The following is a 22,762-nucleotide window of genomic DNA, read 5'->3' on the forward strand; positions in this document are numbered from 1 at the left end:
GGAAGTTTTCTGTCATTATTTCTTCAAATAGGTTTTCAATATCTTGCTCTCTCTCATCTTCTGGCACCCCTATAATTCTGATGTTGGTATGCTTGAAGCTGTCCCAGAGGCTCCTTACACTATCCTCGCATTTTTGGATTCTTTTTTCATTTTGTTTTTCCGGTTGGGTGTTTTTTGCTTCCTCGCATTTCAAATCATTGACTTGATTCTTGCGCTCCTCTGGTCTGCTGTCGGGAGTCTGTATAATATTCGTTATTTCAGTCTGTGTATGCTTAATTTCTAGTTGGTTCCCCAATATAACATCGAGGGTCTCATTAGTTTTCTTGTAGATCTCATTAAGTTTATCGGCGGCTTCTAAACAGTTCTTGAGAGACCTTAAAAGTGTGGTTCTGAACTCTATACCTTCCATTGACAATTTTGTCCTGTTTCTTTGTCTCCGCATTTTTTATGCTTTCTTGGTGCACTCCCTAGTGGTCTTTGTGCGCAGTCTTATAGTTAAACCTTGATTGTTGTAGCTAATACCAGGGAGGGTTTGACCTCCAGGCCAAGTGGCTATGAGAATCAGCTGTGTCTGCAGAGAGAGAACTTCTGTCCTCTAGGGAGGTGCTAATCTGGCGTTTGCCTGAGGCTATCCGGCAAATGCCTGTGTGCAGCACTTGGGCGGGGCGGGTCGCACAGGATCAACAGGGTGGGCCAGAGAGAGCAGTTATGGCGGCTCTCAGTCCTGTCCCCAGGGGCTCTGCCTCCCTGAGTCCCAGCAATGGCTGCAAACCTCGGAGAGAAAGCTGCACTCGCTCTGACCGAAGCCAGACAGTCCCGCTTCTCCCGCTTGAGTCTGGGTCCCTAAAGACTCGCCCGGATCTGGAGCTCAGAGTCTGCAACTCCCTCCCGATTGAAAAAGCCAACCGTGCCCTCCGCCACCAGCCCGCTCCGCGCACTCCGCACCTCAGAATTTGACTTCAGCACTGCGCCTCCTCTGAGTGTCCGTATGCGTTTCTCTTTCCTCCTAGTTGTAGGACTTCCACTCAGCCAGCGTTCCTGTGGTTCTGGGTGATGTCCCTTCCGTTTTTTGGTTTCACTTTTGAAGTAGTTGTTCAAAGCAGCAAACTCCGGCGTTAACCTATGCCGCCATCTTGGTTCCAAAGTGCAATAATATTATTCTTACTGTGCTGATAGAAAATAACCGTCAACCAACAATTCTCTGCGCAGCAAACTGTCATTCAAGAACATGCATAAATGCAAGGTACTTTCAGTTAAAAATCGTTTATAGTTCACAGATTCTCATAAAAACAAATTCATAAAAAAAGGGTGTTAAAACAAAGAAAATGGAATAAAAGATGCATTTAAACATATAAACATAAATGAAAAACTAATAAGGCATCTATTGAAAAACAAAATAAAAAATAATGGATAATTGAATTTTAAAACAAGGCAGAAATAATATTTTAGAACACAGTACACAAATAATACATGTTTGTTGGTAAGGAGGGTGAAGATATAAACTCTAAAATTTTTGTGGGTACATGTTATATTTTAAGGGAAACCAAAAAAACCATGCAAATTAAAGAAAGGCTTCCAAGCCAAAGTAAAGAAGACGGAACAAAGGGATACAATAAACTTGGCAAATTTAATGGAAAAAAAGGAAAAAGTAATTTGTCTTGGCAATGATTTTTAAAAATCTGACACCAAAAGGTAAACCCACAGAAGCAAAAATAAAAAGGCAACCTACTAAATTAAGGAAAATATTTGCAAATAATTTATCTGATGAGGGGTTAATACGCAGAATATAAAGAACCCATACAACTCAATTGCAAAACAAACAATCTGATTAGGAGATGGGCAAAAGTTCTGAATAGACATTTTTCCAAAAAGACATATAGATGTCGAACAGGTACATGAAAAGTTGCTTGTCATCATTAATCATCAGGGAAATGCAAATCAAAACCATAAGGAGACGTGACTCATACCTGTTAGAATGGCTATTATAAAAAAAGACAGAGCAACAACTGTTGGTAAGGATGTGGAGGAAAGGGCCCCTTGAACACTGTTGGTGGGGATATAAATTAACGCAGTCACCATGGAAAACAATATGGAGGTTCCTCAAAACTTTAAAAATAAAATTACCATATGATAGAGCAATTCCACTTTTGAATATTAATTAGAAGAAAACAAAACTCTGACTCAGAAATATACATGCATTCCTATGGTCATTGCAGCACTATTTATAATAGTAAAGATATGGAAACAACCTAAGTGTTCATCAATAGATGCATGGCTAAAGAAATTGTTATACACACACTGGCATATTAATCAGCCTATTTATTATTTTTTTATTTAAATTATTTATTGTTTAAAGTATTACATAAGTCTCCTTTGTCCCCATTGACCTCTCCTCTACTGCCCGCGCCCCCCGCCCCCGGCACATGCCTTTCACCACGCCCCCTCCCTGAGTCTGTGTCCATTGGTTATGCTCATATGCATGCATACAAGTCCTTTGGTTGATCTCTAACTCCCTCATCCCTGCCTTCCCTCATAGGTTGCACAGTCTCTTCGATGCTTCTATGTCTCTAGTTTTATTTTTGCTCGTCAGTGTATTTTGTTCATTATATTCCACAAATGAGTGAGATCATGTGATATTTATCTTTCTCTGACTGGCTTATTTTGCTTATCATAATGCTCTCCAGTTCCATCCATGCTGCTGCAAATGGTAAGAAATCCTTCCTTTGTACAGCTTCGTAGTATTCCATTGTGTAGATGTACCACAGTTTTCTAATCCATTCATCTGCTGATGGGCACTTAGGCTGTTTCCAGATCTTAGCTATGGTAAATTGTGCTGCTATGAACATAGGGGTGAATATATCCTTTCTCACTGGTGTTTCTGGTTTCTTGGGATATATTCCTAGAAGTGGGATTACTGGTTCAAATGGGAATTCCATTTTAAATTTTCTGAGGAAATGCCATACTGTCTTCCACAGTGGCTGCACCCGTCTGCATTTCCACCAGCAGTGCACAAGGATTCCTTATTCTCCATATCCTCACCAGCACTTGTCATGTGTTGATTTGTTGATGATGGCCATTCTGACAGTTGTGAGATGGTAACTCATAATTGTTTTGATTTACATCTCTTGGATGATTACTGACTTTGAGCATGTTCTCATGTGTCTCTCAGCCTTCTATATGTCCTCTTTTGAAATGTATCTATTTAGGCCCTTTGCCTATTTCTTGATTGGATTATTTATCTTCCTTTTGTTAAGTAGTATGAGTTCCCTATAAATTTTGGAGATTAAATTCTTATGGGAGGTAACATTGGCAAATATGTTCTCCCATGCAGTGGGATTTCTTGTTGTTTTGTTGATGGTTTCTTTTGCTGTGCAGAAGCTTTTTATTTTTATTTTTATTTATTTTTTTAGAAGCTTTTTATTTTGATGTAGTCCCATTTGTTTATTTTCTCCTTAGTTTCCATTGCCCTAGGAGCTGTATCAGTAGAGATATTGCTACAACAAATGTCTGCTATTTTGTTGCCCATGGCTTCTTCTAAGATTTTTATGGTTTCCCATCTTATGTTTAAGTCCTTTATTCATTTTGAGTTTGTTTTTGTGTATGGTGTAAGTTGGTGATCTAGTTTCATTTTTGTGTGTGTATCTGTCCAATTTTCCTAACACCGCTTATTGAAGAGACTGTCTTGACTCCATTGTTTGTGCTTGCCTCCTTTGTCAAATATTAATTGAGCATAATGGCTTGGGTCTATTTCTGGGTTCTCTGTTATGTTCCATTGGTCTATATGCCTATTCTTGTGCCAGTACCAGGCAATTTTGAGAACAGTGGCTTTGTAATATAGCTTGATGTATGGTATTGTGATCCCTCCAACTTTATTCTCTTTCTCAAGATTGCTGCAGGTATTCGGAGTCTCTTTTTATTCCAGATAAATTTTTGGAGTTTGTTCTAGGACTTTTAAGTATGACACTGGTATTTTAATGGGGATTGCATTGAATCTACAGACATTTTAATGATGTTGATTGTACCAATCCACGAACATGGTATGTTCTTTTTTTCAACATGCTATAATTTTCTGAGTACAGGTCCTTTACCTCCTAGGTTAAATTTATTCCTAGGTATCTTCTTTTTTCTTTTTGTTGCAATGGTAAATGGGATTGGTTTTTTAGTTTCTCTTTCTGTGAGTTCATTATTGGTATAAAAAAGCCATAGATTTCTGGGTGTTACATTCCTGCTACATTGCCAAATTAATTTAGTAAGTCTAGTAGTTTTTTGGGAGTCTTTAGGGTTTTCTATGTACAATATCATGTCATCTGTGAATAATGACAATTTTACTTCTTCTTTTCCAATTTGGATGCCTTTTATTTATCCTTCTTGTCTGATCACTATGGTAGCACTTCCAATACTATGTTGAACAGGAGTGAGTGGATATCCTATATTGTTCCTGATCTTAGGGAAAATTGTTTTAGTTTTTGCCCATTGAGTATGATGTTGGCTGTAGGTTTGTCATATATGGTTTTCATTATGTTGAGGTATGATACCTCTATTCCCACTTTGCTGAGAGTTTTTATCAGAAAAGGGTGTTTGATTTTGTCAAATGCCTTTTTTGTATCAATTGATATGATTATGTGATTTTTGTCTCTCAATATGTTTATGTAATGTGTCATATTTATTGATTTGTGGATATTGTACAAGCCTTGCATCTCTGGAATAAATTTCACATGGTCATGGTGTATGAGCTTTCTAATGTAATGCTCAGCCTATATTTTTATTACAGCCAGTTTGGTAGATGTGCAAGATAGCTAATTATTGCTTTAATCTACATTTCTTTAATGGTTAATGATGTACAACATCCCACCGTGTGCATTTTTTCATTTGTACATCTCCCAGGTCTGTTGCCCATATTCTAATTGGGTTGTTTGCTAGTTTACTCTTGAGTTTTAAAAATTCTTTATATATTTTATACTCTAATCCTTTGTCATATATATGTTTGCAAATATTTTCTTCCAATCAGGAGCAATTTTTGTTCTATTAACAGGAACTTCCATAGAGCAAACTTTTAAAAAATGTAAACTCGATTACTGTTCTTTTTTTCAAAATTGTTTTAGTTATTCTAGTTTATTTTTCTTTGCCTATACAATTTAGAACAATCTTGTTCATATCCTCAAAAAGATCATGTTAGAATATTGATAATACTTGTGCTAAGACTACATATTAATTTTGGGAGAACTAACATATTTTTATGGTTTCTTCTCATTCCTGAATATATGTCTTTCTATTAATTTAAATCATATTTGATATATTTAAAGTATTATGCAGTTTTCAGCATAAAATCCTGTGCATATTTTGTAAGACTTACACCTATTTCATTTTTGAATAGTTTAAAATAGCATTGTTAGTGAAGGAGAGAGGTCTTCATCTCCCCCGGTTGCTAGTGGGGGTGGAATTCTTGTGATATCCAAAGAAAAGGACCTTTTGAGACTCACACAGGAGAATGGATGATTTTTATTTGTGTAGAATTGTATTCTTGAATTTCCAGAGTCCCATTTCCCTTTGCCCAGTCACAGTAGGAGTACAGCCGGGGGCTTCAGTAAAGCTAAAATCAGAGCCAGTGGCCAGAGTTCCTTTCCATGTCTGCACAGTCCAGTCCAGAATCAGGCTACTTACTCGGTGTTCCCCACTGCAGTCCACCCGTCCATTGCATGTGGGATCTGCAGGGCGACCTGGCTATGGAGGAAACATGGGCGAATGCAAGGAAGCCAAGAGCAAGCCAAGAGCACAAGAGAGCCAAGAGAAATCAAGAGAGGGTTGCAACAACAATAGAGGGAGAACTCCTTTGTTTAGAAGAGTCTGTATTCCCAAGTTTTGGGGCATTTACCATGGCCAAACCCATTCTGACCAATGATTTCTGTTCTCCAATGTGACTGACAGGCAAGTGCTTTCCATATGTCACCCCAACTTTACTGGGAATGCTTTTTGCTCTGATCTTCTCTTTATCAGATCCCTCTTCCAGTGTTCTGCAGGGAACTGGCAGGTGGTTCCCTGGGTAGTCAAAGTTGCAGGTTCCTGGTGAAGAAGCCTAAATGACATGCCCACAATGTCTGGCCTTCCCATTGCTTCTTTCCTATCTATACTAATAAAAGCCTAGGTGGTCCTCGTGCATGATTTTGTCACAAGATGGCCACCACAAAGATGGATGCCACAAGATGGCCATGCACACATTGGAGGTGGGACCCTGTGGCTGCTCCACGTGGTGAGGCCTGGGAGTCCCGCAGCTCCACGTGGCGTGGAGGAGGCCAGTCCCAGCGTCTCTGCCACCTCACATGGAGGAGGCAGGTCATGGCAGGGGAGGGCAGTTGGGGGCCATCAGGCCATCCCTCGAGGGGTTCCAGATTAGAAAGGGTGCAGGCTGGACTGAGAGACACCCCCTGCCTGTGCACAGATTTTGTGCACTGGGACTCTAGTTATGAATAACTACCTAATTAGAACAGTATCAGCATTGTATTTTTCATTTCAATGTCCATGTGTCCAGTACTAGCATTTAGAAGTACTTTGTTGAACTTGTATCAAGGAACATGATTGCTGTATGGTATGTGAAGGGTATATTTAGTTTTGTAGGAAACTAAATACATTTTAAAGTGGTTGTACCATTTTGCCTTCCCATCAAAAATGAATGAAAATTTCTGTTGCTCCATATCCTCACCAGCATTTGATGTTGTCAGTGTTTGGGAATTCTGTCATTCCAATTGGTATTTAGTGTTATCTCATTCTCTTTTTAATTTGCTATTCCCTAATGGGCTATGTCAATAATCTTTTCATATGCTTATTTGACACCTATTTTTCTGATTTTTGCCTTTTTTAAAACTTGGTTGTTTCTTTTCTTATTGATTTCTAAAAGCTTTTCAAATATGTTTTAGGTATGAGTACTATGTCATATATGTCTTTTGAAAACATCTTCTCCAAGCCTTTGGCATGTTTTTCATTCCATTGAAAGCGTCTTTTGCAAAGCAGAAAATTTTAATTTTAATTAGGTTCCATTTACCAATAATTTATTTTATAAATTATGGCTTTGATGTTGTATCTAAGAATTCACCACCAAACTGAAAGCCATCTAGACTTTCTGCTCTGTTATATTCTAGGAGTTTTAAAGGTTTGTATTTTATGGGTCTACTAGAGGCCCGGTGCACAAAATTCGTGCTTGGGGAGGGTATGTCCCTCAGCCCAGCCTGCACCCTCTCCAATCTGGGACCCCTTGAGGGATGTCCAACTGCCCATTTAGGCCCAATCCCACACCAGGATCGTGCCTAAACGGGCAGTCGGACATGCCTCTCACAATCCAGGACTGCTGGCTCCCAACTGCTCGCCTGCCTGCCTGCCTGATTACCCCAACTGCTTCTGCCTTCCAGCCTGATCACCCCCTAACCACGCCTCTGCCAGCCTGATTGATGCCTAACTGCTCCCTTGCTGGCCCAATTGCCCGCAACTGCCCTCCCCTGCCATCCCGGTCACCCCCAACTGCCCTTAACTGCAGGCCTGGTCGCCCCAAATGCCCTCCCCCTGACAGCCTGGTTGCCCCCAACTACCCTCCCCTGCTGGCCTGGTCCTTCCCAACTGCCCTCCCTTGCCGGCCATCTTGTGGCGGCCATCTTTGACCACATGACGGTGGGCATCTTTTGGGTTGGAGTGATGGTCAATTTGTATATTGCTCTTTTATTAGGATGGCCCATTTGGAGTTGTTGTTTTTTTTGGAAGGGTGTAAGGCAGTGGTTCTCAACCTTCTCGCCCTTTAAATACAATTCCTCATGTTGTGACCCAACCATAAAATTATTTTCGTTGCTACTTCATAACTGTAATGTTGCTACTCTTATGAATCGTAATGTAAATATCTGATATGCAGGATGGTCTTAGGCAACCCCTGTGAAAGGGTTATTCGACCGCCAAAGGGGTTGCAACCCACAGGTTGAGAACTGCTGGTGTAAGGTCTGCTTAGATTCATTATTTTTCATGTGGATGCCCAGTTTTCTAGCATCATTTGCTGAAAAGACTATCCTTGCTCCATTGTGTTGCCTTTGCTAATTTGTCAAAGATCATTGACCATATTTGTGTGGGTCTATTTCTGAGCTATCTACTCTGCTCCATTGACTTTTTTTGTCCTTTCCCTAGTACCACACTATCTTAACACATTGTTTGCGGGTAGTTTTTATTGCACGCTAACAGGTGGCGCGGGCCATTTTTGCTAATTTTTTGCACAAATGGCAACTTTAGTTTACCTATTTATACGTTACCCGCATTCTACTGCTAGTCTATAAAAAACGTATTAATACGTGTCCCGTGCTCTACTACACTGGTAGAACATATAAATACGTAAAACGTATAAATATGTTTCCCATATACTATGTGTTAAATATTGTAGCTTTAAAGTATGTCTGGAAGTCAGATAGTTCTTTTGATTTTGTTCTTTTTCTTCAATATCATGTTGGCTATTCTCAGTCCTTTGAGTATTTATATAAGTTTTAGAATCAGTTTGTAAATATTGACCAAGTAACTTCCCATAATTTTGATTGGGATTGCACTGAATCTATTGATCATATTGAAAAAAAAAAAACAAAAACCAAAAACCCTGACATTTTGACAACATTGAGTCTTCCTATTCATGAACATAGGATAGCTATACAGTTATTTCACTATTTGATTACTTTCATTAGAGGTTGTAGGTTTCCTCAAGGATCTTTTATATTTTTTACATTTCTACCTAAACATTTAATTTTAGGGGATACTAATGTAAATGGTATCTTTTTTTATATTTAAATTTTTATTTTTTTTATGTAGAAAAGATTGACTTCTATATCTGAACCCTGTGCTCTGCAACTTTACTATCATCGCTTCTTACATCCAGGAATTTTGTTGTTCATATTAATTATTTCTGATTTTCTATGTAGACAATCATGTTATTGTGAACAAAGACAATTTTATCTCTTTCTGTCCAATCTGTATAACTATTTTTTTGTTTCCCCCTTTTTTCTCATTGACCCACTCCACCCCATACCTGTCCTTTCCAGGCATTCACCACACTGTTGTCTGTGTCCATGGGTTATGCATATAAGTTCCCTATTTAATCTCTCCCCAGCCATCCCCTCACCTCCGCTTACCCTCTGAGATTCCACAGTCTGTTCCATGAGTGAGATTATGATACTTGTCTTTCTCTGACTGGCTTATTTTGCTTAGCATAATACTTTCCAGGTCCCTCCACGCTGTCTCAAATGGTAAAAGATACTTTTTTTTTTTTTTTTTACTTTCTGCACAGTATTCCACAGAGTAAATGTGCAACAGCTTTTTTATTCACTCATCTACTGATGGGCACTTGGGCTGTTTCCAGAGCTTAGCTATTGTAAATTACACTGCTATGAACATGTGCCTACATACATTCTTTCTGATTGGTGTTTCTGGTTTCTTAGGATCACTGGAAGTTCCATTTATAACTTTTTGAGGAAATTTGTTTTCCATCCTGTTTTCCACAGTGGCTACACCAGCATTCCAACCAGCAGTGTACTAGGCTTGTCTTTTCTTCACATCCTTGTAGACACTTGTTTGTTGATGATAGCCATTCTGGCTGGTGTGAGGTGATACCTCATTGTCATTTTAATTTGAATCTCTCTGATGATCAGTGACTTTGAGCATTTTTTCATATGTCTCTTGGCCAACTGTAGGTCCCCTTTAGAAAAGTGTCTATTTAGGTGCTTTGCCTATTTTTTAAAATTGGATTTTTTTCTTCATTTTGTTAAGTTGTATGAGTTACTTATATAGTTTGGAAATTAACCCCTTATTAGATGTATCTTTGGCAAATATGTTCTCCCATGCAGTGGGTTCTCTTGTCATTTTGTTGATGGTTTCTTTTGCTGTACAGAAGCTTTTGATTTTGATATAGTTGCATTTGTTTATTTTCTCCTTAGTTTCTTTTGCCCTAGGAGATGAATCATTAAACATATTGTTATAAGAGATGTCTCAGATTTTGCTGTCTATGGTTTCTTCTAGGATTTTTATGGTTTCACAACTAACATTTAAGTCTTTTATCCATTTTGAATTTATTCTTATGTATGGTGTAAGTTGGTGGGTCTAGTTTTATTTTCTTGCATATACCTATCCAATTTTCCCAACACCATTTATTGAAGAGACTGTCTCTGCTCCAATGTATGCTCTTGCCTCCTTTGACAAATATTAATTGAATATATGGCTTGGGTTAATTTCTGGGGTCTCTGTTCTCTTACAGTGATTGATATAACTGTTCTTGTGCCAGTACCACACTGTTCTGAATACAGTGGCTTTGTAATATAATTTAATATCTCGTATGTGATTCCTCCATCTTTGTTCTACTATCTCAAGATTACTGTGGCTATTATTTTTTTGTTGTTCAATATAAATTTTTGGAGTGTTTTCTTTAGATGTGTGAAGTATGCTGTTGGTATTTTAATAGGGATTGCATTGAATCTATAGATTATTTTGGATAGTATGGTCATTGTAATGATATTAATTCTACCAATTCATGAACACAGTAAATTCTTCCACATGTTTATTTCTTCCTGTATCTCTTTTTTCAAGGTCCTGTAGTTTTCCAAGTACAGGTCTTTTATCTCCTTGGTTAAGTTTATTCTTAAGTATCTTAATTTTTGTTTTTGTTGCAATGGTAAGTGGGATTTTTTTTTATTATTTCTCTAAGAGTTCATTATTGGTGTATAAAAATGCCATAGATTTCTGGTCTTACTTTTGTATCCTGCTATAATTAATTTATTAATTCTAGTAGTTTTCTATGTGTAATATCATCTCATTTTCAAATAATGATAGTTCATTTCCTCCTTTCCAATTTGAGTCTCTTTTACTTTTCTTCTTCTTTGATCGCTATGGCTAGGACTTCCAGTACTTTTGAATAAGAGTGGTGAAAGCAGACATCCATCTCTTATTCCTGTCCTTAGGGGAAATGGTTTTAACATTTGCCCATTGAGTATGGTATTGGCTATAGGTTTGTCATATAAAGCTTTTATTATGTTGAGTTATGATCTGTTTATACTCACTTTGCTGAGAGTTTTTATCAAAAAAGGGTGTTGGATTTTGTCAAATGCTTCCTCTGCATCTATTGATATGATCATGTACTTTTTGTCTTCCAATCTGTTTGTGTAAAGTATCACATTTATTGATTTGTGAATGTTGTACCAGCTTTGCATCCTCAGGTTAAATTCCACTTGGTCATAGTGTATGATCTTTTTAAGGTATTGCTGGATCTGATTTGCTAATATTTTGTTGAGGATTGTAACATCTATGTTAATCAGGGATACCGGCCTGTAATTCTCTTTCTTTGTATTTTCTTTATCTGATTTTGGAATTAGGGTAATGTTGGTCTCATAAAAAGATCTGGGAAGTGTTCCTCCCTCTTGAATTTTTTGGAACAGTTTGACGAGGATAGGTTTTAGTGCTGTGAATGTTTGGTAAAACTCCCATTGAAGTCATCTGGACCAGGGCTTCTGATTGCTGAAAATGTTTTTGATTACTGTGTCTATTTCATCAGTTATTAATGGTCTATTCAGGTTTTCTGATTCTTTCAGACAGAATTTTAGAAAATTATGTTTTTCTAAGAATATGTCCATTTTATCTAGTTTATCCAATTTATTGGAATATAGTGGTTACATAGTATTTTTTTATGATTCTTTATATTTCTATGGGATCAGTTATTACTTCACCTCTTTTGTTTCTTGTCTTGTTTATTCAGGTCCTCGCTATTTCTTGATGAGTCTAGCTAGAGATACATCAATCTTGTTTATCTTTTCAAAGAACTAACTTTTGGTTTCATTGATTTTTTTTGTATGTGTTTTTAGTCTCTGTCATTTATTTCCACACTGATCTTCATTATTTCTTTCTTTCTACTTACTCTGTTTTGTTCTTGTTGTTCTCTTTCTAATTCTTTAAGTTGCAGGGTGAAGTATATTATTGTTGTTGTTGTTGTTATTATTATTATTATTATTATTATTATTACTACTACTATTATTTTTTGAGGTAGGCCTGTATTGCTGTGAAGCTCCCTCGCAGGACTGTTTTCACTTTGTCCCATAGATTTGGGGTTGTTGTGTGTTCATTTTCATTTGTTTACAGGATTTTTTTTTCTTTCTCTATCTCCTTGGTAACTCATTCATTGTTTAATAACATATGCTTTAGCCTTTATGTGGAATGTTTTTGAGTATTTTTATTGTGGCTGATTTTAATTTCATGCCATTGTCATTTGAGAAGATGCTCAATATGATTTTAATCTTTTTGAACTTGTAGAGACTTTGTGTCCTAAGATGTGGTCTATCTTTGAAAATATCTCATGTGAACTTGGGGAGAATATATATTCTGTAGCTTTAGGGTGAAATGTTCTGAAAATGTCCATTAATTACATCTGATTTAATGTATCATTTAACATTGCTATTTCCTTGTTGATTTTTTTTGTGTCTAGAAGATCTATCCAGTGATGTCAGTGGGCTGTTAAAATTCTTTACTATGGTTGTATTGCTGTCAATCTCTCTCTTAAAATCCTCCAGAAATTTCTTTTATATATTTATAAGCTCCCGTATAGAGTGCATATATGTTTACCAGAGTTATATCTTCTTGTTGTATCACGCTTAAATTTTTTAAGCAACAGAGAAAAACTATGAAAACTAAATGAGATACAATTATCTTCACTAGGATGCCCAAAATTCCACAGCCAATGTTTAGAGGTGTATGCAATATCAAATCTTATAGTGTTGGTATGAATATAAAATGGAACTAAACACACACTTCCCCAGCAATTCTAAAACTATGTATTAACCAAAGAGCAATAAAAATATACACTTACAAGATTACTTAAACAACCTATATATATATAAAACCCTAATATGCAAAACAACTGAACAGCAGGACAACCAAACAACCAGTTGCTATGACGTGCACTGACCACCAGGGGGTCTGCATGGAACATGGTGGGTGTCAGCAGCAGGCAACAGAGTGTGGAACATGGTGGGCATTGGCCGTAGCAGGATGGTGGAGCAGGTGAGCAGGGGTGCCAGACCAAGGCAGGGTGCTGGTCGCTGTCATCTGGGCCAGCCTCTGATGGTTACTGAAAATCCTTTGATCCTGCATGCTGCAGTCCACGAGCACTCACATCTGCTGCTTGTGACGGCCCTGCTCACACCTGCTGCCAGTGCTGGAGAAGCCACTCACACCTCCTGCTGGCAATGGCTCCGCTCGCACCCACTGCTGGTGCCAGCCCCAGTCGCATGCACTGCCAGTGCCAGTCCCGATCGCTCAGTGCCATAAAGGGGTGCGAGTGGTGGCTGCTGGTCTTGATCGCCCTCATGGCTTCTCCACCTCCCCCTGCTCTTGAGGGGCAATCAGGGTAGCAGCTGCTGCTCGCACCCACTGATGGCGCCAGCCCCGCTTGCACCCACTGCTGGCGCCAGCCCCAATCACTATGCGCTTTCAGTGGGTGTGAGCAGGGCCGGTGCCATGAGCACATGGGAGTGGAGGCGGCAGGAGCAGGGCTGCCTGCAGACAGGGTACTGGGGGCCGCAGTGGGAGGGGCTGGGCAGGGGCACAGAGGATGGGCCAAGACCCGCTCCTGTGCCCACCTCAGCCTCATGGCCCACAGTTCCTTTCAAGGTGCACAAATTCATGCACTGGGCCCCTAGTACATTATAAAATCGTATGTATAATAACTCATATATATAAACTGTCTTATGGCAGGCATAGATATGGCAACAGCCGGTATATAGAAAGTGTGGTATAGCCAGATTAAAAAAAAAAAAAATTACCCAGTAATGAAAAGGTAAGAAACTATGTACAATAAGGGTCATCTCAAAAATATTATGCTAAGTAAAAGAAGCCTTATGTAAAAACACCATGCTGGATGATTCTATTTATGGGAATTCATAAAATACACACATCTAGTCTATGGTTGACAGAAAAAAATCAGTTGTGATGTCAGAGGTGGTGGTAGTTGGAAATCAGAGGAAGAGATCATAGAAAAATGTTCTAAGGCAGTGGCAGAGTTTAATATATAGATAAAGGTTTAGCTCTACAGTTTATGCATTTGTCAAAACTTAGAAAAATAAAATATATGTAGGTCATCATTGTGAAGGGTACCTCACAGGGAGTTGGGGAACACTCTTAACAAAATTGAACTTCACTTAGTGATACACATGGTACAGTATTCTGTATGTATATTTATTTAACTTACATTGAAATGCATCAAAATGATGGCTTAATAGATGGCAATAGGGATGGATAGAATAGACAGACATATGCCCTAGCACAGTGGTCGGCAAAACAGCGGCTTGCGAGCCACATGCGGTTCTTTGGCCCCTTGAGTGTGGCTCTTCCACAAAATACCACGTGCGGGTGCACACGTACAGTGCGATTGAAACTTTGTGGCCCATGCGCAGAAGTCAGTTTTCGGAAAGGAGATAGACGAAACAAATATACAAGATGAGCATGGATGGGAGAGTTGGAAGGGGTTGACCTCAGCAAGGTACCTCAATCAGATTGAGGATGTTTTTAGCAAAGGTCAGTTTAGGAGTACCCTAATTAAGTTAATAACAATGTACCTACCTATATAGTTTAAGTTTAAAAAATTTGTCTCTCAAAAGAAATTTCAATCGTTGTACTGTTGATATTTGAATCTGTTGACTTATGAGTTTGCCAACCACTGCCCTAGGAAGTTTGGTTCAGTGGATGGAGTGTCGGCTCACGGATTGGTACTGAAGGGTTGCATCAAGTTCGATTCAGGTCAAGGGTACATGCCTCAGTTGCAGGGTCAATCCCTGGCCCTGGGGTGTGTGTGAGAGGCAACCAATGGATGTGTCTCTCTCCCATTGATGTTGCTCTCTCTCTGTCTCTTCTCCTCACTTCCATCCTGAAGAGGCATAGTAAAATGTTAATGGTGGGATATAGAGCACCTTTACTGTAAAATTTATTCAGTGTTGCCGTATTTTGGAGAATTTTTCGTAATAAAATTTTGGAAAAAATAAAATGAGAATAAAAGCAAAAGAATGAAAGAGATTATAGGTTTCCATTGCCTCTATTTGGTGGCCATGCCACCATCTGAATATGACCTCACATAGGCCTTCCTGGATTTCAAAATACCACTTTAGCTCAGAGATAATTTGGCCAAAGAACAGACACATTAGTTTTTCCTTTGTCTTAGAAGGCAGCTATGCTCACCACTATACCAACACAACTTTTTCCCTTGTCTTTGAAAGATAAAAAGAAATGCATGTTTTTCATAAAATTGCATGTAAATGTCAAAGATGTGGACCTCATTCCAAGACCACAAGTATGTACTAGTGACTTTCAGCGAAGCTGGCCCACTTCCTGCCTGTGAGATTGGTCATCAACAATCATACCTCCTGTGCGAGGTCAATACCTTGAATTTGACCCTGGAGTTTTGGTGTTTTATTACTACCAAGGGTTTCCAAGCATGCTGTTTCACTCAAGTTAATTCGAACACTATTGCACTGAAAAGGACTTGGAAAGAAAAATACCACTATAAGTCCCCTTAAAAATTAGTGCCCTGTGATGCAAATATGGCAAAGTACAAAGTAAGAATTATATGGTGGATATGCTTTAAAGTTCCTTATAGGCAAAACAGATCTAGATGTTCCAGGTCTAAGTAACATTGATCTTAACTTTTTCTTTGTTGAATTATAACACTAATCACACTACACTAAGACCATTTGCATAGAAAACTTCCTACTAGGCTATGAACCCTTTAAGAGGAGTGAACAAAGAATTTTTTCTCTATCTTTTAGCTAGGTACTAGATATATTTACAACACAGGACTAAAATTAACTACTTGATAAATAATGACTTAAAAATGGATATTGTTGGTTAATTACTTTGTGTTTATAGTTTGATTTTGTGTATTATCTAATGCTATATCTTAAGATGGTATGTCACTTAGGAATCTTTTCATTGTCAATAAAAACAAAGCAGCCAAAGTTGACTTAAGCAAACAAACAAACAAAAAAGTCACACAGTGAACATTTCAGACTTTAGATGTACATATTCTGAAATGTAACTTAGTCTGTCGTTACGTCTCTGCTCTCCTCTGTCCGGCTATTAGACTACAGTTCTTTGGAGTCACTGTCAGAGGCTCCCCTGAGGTCTTGGGGTGACTGTCTGCAGCCCTCAGGGAACGTGCTTTCAGGTTCTGATCAAGTGGAGAAGAGGCAAGAGTCCTTTCCCCGTTTCCGCAGCATAGTTCCAAGAGTTGCACTGATTGTTGTAACTTGAATATTTTCCCTTCCTGTGTGTCAAAGACTTTGTTTCACATAAACTACCAATTTCCTTTTAATACACAAAGAATAAGTTCTAACATTCATTAAGAATCCCCAAGGGACTTATAAACTCTTATTTGAATGACATATATTATGATGTTCCTCCCCCCGCCCCCAGCATTCTTTATATATAATACTAGACACATTTTATTATTTGTTCTCTAGTTTATCTTTTAGTTAGATGATGTAGTAGATAGAAAAATAACTCCCTAAATGTTTTTCTCCATCTTGCCATAAAAACTTAAAACTGTTCTGTTGCTAACGCTTTGCTTCTTACACCTTTATTGATTATCTGAGTTTCACCTCGGCATCTTTCATGAGCCAGCTCTGACTCTCCCTCAGTGCTCTCCAACCACCGCTCCACATCTCTGAGCTGAGATGTAATATTTAGGGTCTCCGCCCGGCATTGTGTTTCCCACATAATATACACATCGGCAGTGAATGTGGTCTTTAGTTTAGTACAGTGACTAAAAGCTTTCTCCATAAATTTGGTCAGTGACAATGTCTTTCACCCTTAATTTTTCTTATCTAAAAAGTGAGAATATTTGCACATCATAAATCAAACCAGGAATAAAGAATTGTCATAAGCAGTATGTTCAGAACTGATTAGGCATACAGTAAACACTCCAGAAGTCCTCACTATAATTATCACTATTTAATTATTTTTGATTATATTTAAGCATATATATTTACACTTCAGAATGTTGTAAATTTTTGGAGGACAGAAAATCTAGCCAAAGTTATTTTTTGTTCTGTTTTGTTTTATTCTTTGCATCTATCAAAACGCCTTGAAAGTCAAAAACATCAAATCAGTTTTGATCTCATGTCCCTAGTTGCTATTATCCACTATGGAAGACTTGTGCAGTGGAAGCATCCAAGCATAAGATACTATATGCTGGTAGAGACATATCTGTTTGGTAAAATATTTATCACTTTTTAAATGGATTTCTTGTCTTTTATAAAGTTGTTTTGTCCCTAGTACTTTCATCAAGGGCCCTTGTCCATGGAAGTCTACGCATGCAAATAGTAGCAGTCTGTTTACACTGAGCTGCTTATTTTCTCTCTTTTTTGTTCTATTGAGATAAAACTCTGACATAAAATAACTCAGCATGGGAAAAGTTGCTTTCCGTAGGGTTTATTGTAAGGTGGACAGGTTCTCTATTTGACAACAGTCTTAGAAAAGCAATTTCAACAAAATTATTTAACTTCATTCTGAATATATATATATATATATATATATATATATATATATATATACTGAGTGGCCAGATTATTATGACCACCCCATCAGTGCTTTGTTGGGCCACCTTTTGCCTTCAATACTGCCACGATTCTTCTTGGCATTGACTCCACGAGATGTTGAAAGGTGATGCGAGGAATCTGACACCATGCCTGATGAAGAGCACTGTCCAGTTCTGTGAGATTTGATGGTTGTGGAACCAACTGCCTGATGGCCTTTTTAACTTCGTCCCACAAATGCTCAATTGGATTGAGATCTGGTGATTATGGGGGCCACCTAAGCAAGGTAAAGTCTCCCTCATGTTCTTGAAACCACTCCTGCACAGCACGAGCACCGTGGCATGGCGCGTTGTCTTGTTGGAAGAAGCCATCTCCATTGGGATACGCCATCAACATGATAGGATGAACTTGATCAGCAACGATACTTAGGTATGTTGTGCTATTCAGACGTTGTTCCACACGAATTAAAGGGCCCAAATCATGCCAGGAAAACCTTCCCCAAACCATAACACTTCCTCCACCAGCTTGAAGGGTTGTACTTATGCATGTGGGGTGCATGCTTTCATGCTGTTTCTGCCAAATTCTCACTCTGCCATCTGCATGATGCAACTGGAAACGTGATTCATTGGACCACATGACTTTTTTCCAATGCTCGACTGTCCAATCCTTGTGTTCCTTTGCGAATTGGAGACATGTTATCTTGGTAACTGCAGACAGCAAAGGTGTTCGAACAGGCCTCCAGCTTCCATATCCCATACGATGCAATGCATGGCTAATTTGCCTACAAATGTCAGGTGGTCATAATAATCTGGCTATATATATATGTATACACACACACACACACACACACACACACACACACACACACACATATATATATATATATATATATATATATATTAGGTATTTTTAAAATGAGTAGCTTTAAGCAGAAATAGAGTTTGTGTTGACATGTGATGATGATTTGCTATTGTAGTGGTTTTACACAATATTTGAAAATGATTTGAAACCTTTGCCATCAAAATACAGTCCATATTCCTTCATCATGAACTTGGATGTGTCTTTGGGACTGCCTCAATGTATAGAAAGTTGCAAAAGTGGCATGGCCTTACTTCCACAGCTAGTTTAAAAAAGAGTGACGCTAGTTTCTTTGGAGAGACTCATTTCAAGAGCCCTGAGCCGACATGTGAGATGCCTGCTACCTGAGACCGCCGTATGTGCGGACCAAGAGGAGAGCATCTTTGAGATAGAGATTCCCTGACTCCAGCCTCAGCAAGCAACTCACTGCAATGGCATGAAAAATCCCAAATAAGGACTGCTTCTCTGAGCCCTGTCACCCCCCAAATTGGTGAGCACACTAGATATTGCTAAGGGTTTAAGCTACTGATTTGGAGTGAACTGTTTTGCAGCAATAGGTTGTTGAAATGGTATGTCCATCAAAAAAAAAAAATGCCCTTAAGGTTAATCTAAGTTATCATCCTGAGGTGTTGAGACCAACCACAATTATGTGATGATATATTTTCCATCTATATGGGTCGCTTTGTCTGCTATAAAATCAATTGAGTAGGCAGGAAAAACTATATCTCAATTGTTCTGAGTAGAAAATAACTAGTGGCATATATGATTAACTCTTTTTTAAAATTTATCTTTACCATTGAAAGTATATCCCCTTATTTCCCCTGCCTTGACCCTTCCTCTCCCTACTACTGCTCCCCCAGGGCCTCACTGCACTATTATCTATGTCCATGGGTTGTGCATATAAATTGTGCATATAATTTCTTTCTGTCCCCTGCCTTCCCCTTGCCTCTGAGATTCTTCAGTCTGTTCCATGTTTCCATGATTTTTTACTCTAATTTTTTATTAACTTTTGTAACTATAATGTGTGTGTAATGTACTTCTAAGGTTTTATGAACTTGTTAATTTACTTACGTATTACTAGAGGCTCAGTGGACAAATTCATGCACCTTGAAAGGAACTGTGGGCTGCGGTGGGCACAGGGCGAGTCTCAGCCCATCCTCTGCCCTCTGCACCCCCGCCAGACCCCTCCCACCCCCGCCCCTTACCCCTGTCTGCCTACAGTCCCACTCCTGCTGCCACTGCTCCCACACACTGATGGTGCCAGCCCCAGTGGTACCCACTGACAGTGTGGAGCAATTGGGCCCAGTCTCAGCAATGGGTGCCAGCAGTGGGTGCCAGCAGTGGGTGCGAGCAGTGGGTGTGAGCAGTGGGTGCCAGCAGTGGGTGTGAGCAGTGGGTGTGAGCAGTGGGTGCCAGCAGTGGGTGTGAGCAGTGGGTGTGAGCAGTGGGTGCGAGCAGTGGGTATGAGCAGTGGGTGTGAGCAGTGGGTGCGAGCAGTAGGTGTGAGCAGTGGGTGTGAGCAGTGGGTGCGAGCAGCGACTGCTGCCCGATCGCCCCTCAGGAGCAGGGGGAGGTGGAGAAGCCCTCAGGGATGACTGGGGCCAGCAGCCGTTGCTCGCACCTGCTGACGTTGCCAAGTGATCGGGACTGACACAGGGTGCTGGCAGCGGGTGTGAGTGGCAGTTCCGGTGCCAGCAGGGGGTGAGAGTGGGACCAATGCCGGTAGTGAGTGCGAGTGCCAGGCGGGACCGTGGTGTGTGAGAGCAAAGAATTTTCAGTAACCACCAGAGGCTCATCCTGATGACAGCGGCCAGTGCCTCAACTTGGTCTGGCACCCCCGCTCACCTGCCCCACCATCCCACCACAGTCAATGCCCACCATGTTCCACACTCTGCCACCTGCTGCCAACACCTGCCATGTTCTGCACGTGCCCCCTGATGGTCAGCGCATGTCATAGAGACTGGTTGTTCAGTTGTTTCGCCATTCAGTCTATTTGCATATTAAGGTTTTATATATATATATAGATTGCTGTTGTGTGTTGGCTGTGTCCCCTGCCTTCACCAGCTGTCAGCTCTGTAAGAGTGGGCATCTTTCTATCATTTGTCCACTGAGTATTCCAGGAAGTGAGAACTGTGATGTGCACATAGCAGATGCTCAACACATTAACTTACCACTCACTGAGAAAGAGCAAATTAAAATACTGAGATATCATTTCACCCCCGTTAAGTCACAGGTATTAAAGAAACCGCAGATTCTAAGAGCTGACAAAAATGTAGAGAAGCAGGCACTCAGGTGCTCTGAAGACGTGAGAGCAAACTGCTTCTGGAGCCTGCCATTGTTAGATGAGTGGATACATAGTGACATACGCAACAGTGTGTTTTACACAACAGCTCTCACATCAGGTCCAAGGGGATAAAACCTGAAAATTTAATGGTGAATGAAAATAAACATGCAGGAGGATATGAGTACTATGATACCATGTGTTTTAATTTTAAAAAATTTAAAAAGTAGAAAATAATTTTTAAAAATATATAAATACTATGCATGTATCTATTATGTGTATATTTATGTAAAATAATTATTTATGTAGTTGATATTTTGATGGCCACACATATAGAGTAACTATATAGAAAAAAATCTGTATTTTTATTTAGAAAAATATGTATCAAGTTCAGAATACTGGTTACCTTCGCTGACAGATGAATTGAAATGGGGATGAGAAAATAAATGACTTTCAATGGTATACATTGCATTTTATGTCCTCAGTAATAATACTGTTAACTATTAATAATTAAAGGTCTGAACTCAACATGGCAGTGTTGCCATTTGTTAATTCTGCTCAGTTGGTGCATGAGAGTGTTATTTTTTTTGTACTTTTGTTTATATTTGAAATATGTCACAAGTCCTAGAAGGGCCAAGGGAGCCATCTCTTTGGAGAGAAGGGACACCCAGACAAGGGCCTGGGCTCTGCTACTGGAGCAGTGACCAGAAAGGCTCATTAAGAAGATGAATCTGCCTCTAAGCTTTCATGCCTCACACGAGTGCCCAAGGGTTGCACCTTGCGAACGAAATGGGAGTTAGAAGAAAGTGTGTGACGGTTGGCAAGGAGTCGTGAGGGGACCTGTGTGGGAACGTCATGGCTGTCACCAGCTGTGGCCAAGACTCCAGCAGAGGAGGGAAGGCCGCCACCTTCTCTGCCCTAGACATGTCTGGGCCAGATGCTCAGCTCTACCTTGCCTTTATTGTAAAAAATTACTTTCTGTGTTAATAATCAATAAAACTAATATTATCAATGTCAAAGAAAGGAAGCATGGATAGTGAAAATGTTCATTTAATGAACTGTGTCTATATAACCATCTCAATAAGAAATAAAAATTAAATAAAAAATAAAATTATGGGAACATTATAATACAAAAAAGGCAAGCCAATTATAAGGATAAATTGCTACTGTAAAGATATTATTCATATACAAATAAAATTTTATGTATGAATTAAGTTTTGTACTTGTACTTATGAAATAAAAAATACCTCACATTTCTCACTTTTTGATAAATGTGTTAATTTGATTGTTGCAATCATTTCACAATGTATATATATATTAAATTATCATGTTGTACACCCACAATAGATTCAACTGTTATTTCTCAACTCTATCTCAACAAAGCTAGAACCACGTTTAATTGAATAAAAATTCCAGTGGGTCCTATTGAAATAACTGAAGTTGCGTCTCCTCATGTTGTACCCCTGGCTTTTCCCGAGGGAACCTGTGTAGCACCACCTGTGTTCTAGTCCTGCTCCAGAACAAGCTTGAGCCATTCCCCCCTGCAACTTACTCTTCTAGGGAACGTGTGTACTGGGGCCAGCAATACATTCTGCTCCCTTACTTCTGCTTTTTTCTATGGGATTGGGGACATCCGCTCATGAGTGCACTGCTTCAAGGATGGGGTATTTGAGCAAGAAACTCATTACCTTCCCATTCCTCACAGTAAGTAGGCCCCTAGCAGGAGCAGCAGCCGCTCCTTGGGGCGAGGGGAGTTTCATGTTTACATGTAGTGAAGTTTTGATGAATTACTGATTCTGGACAATTTAGAATGATTGAAATGCACATCTCTTTGGGATCTAAAGTAACTTTAGAATTTCAGTTATCTAAGACCACCAAAAAGTTGTAGAGACAACGTTTTCTACCAGGGGTAGAAACGGAGGTTCTTTCTTTCCCGAGTTTAGGGATTGGCTTTTTCCCACAGGACCAGGATGGGATAGCCATGCAGTGGTAGTGAGCGCTTGTGTTAGTCCTCTAGGGGTGCCATCACAGAACAGCACAGATTGAATGG

Source organism: Myotis nattereri (genome assembly GCF_964212035.1).
Source record: "Myotis nattereri genome assembly, chromosome: 7".
Lineage (NCBI taxonomy): Eukaryota > Metazoa > Chordata > Mammalia > Chiroptera > Vespertilionidae > Myotis > Myotis nattereri.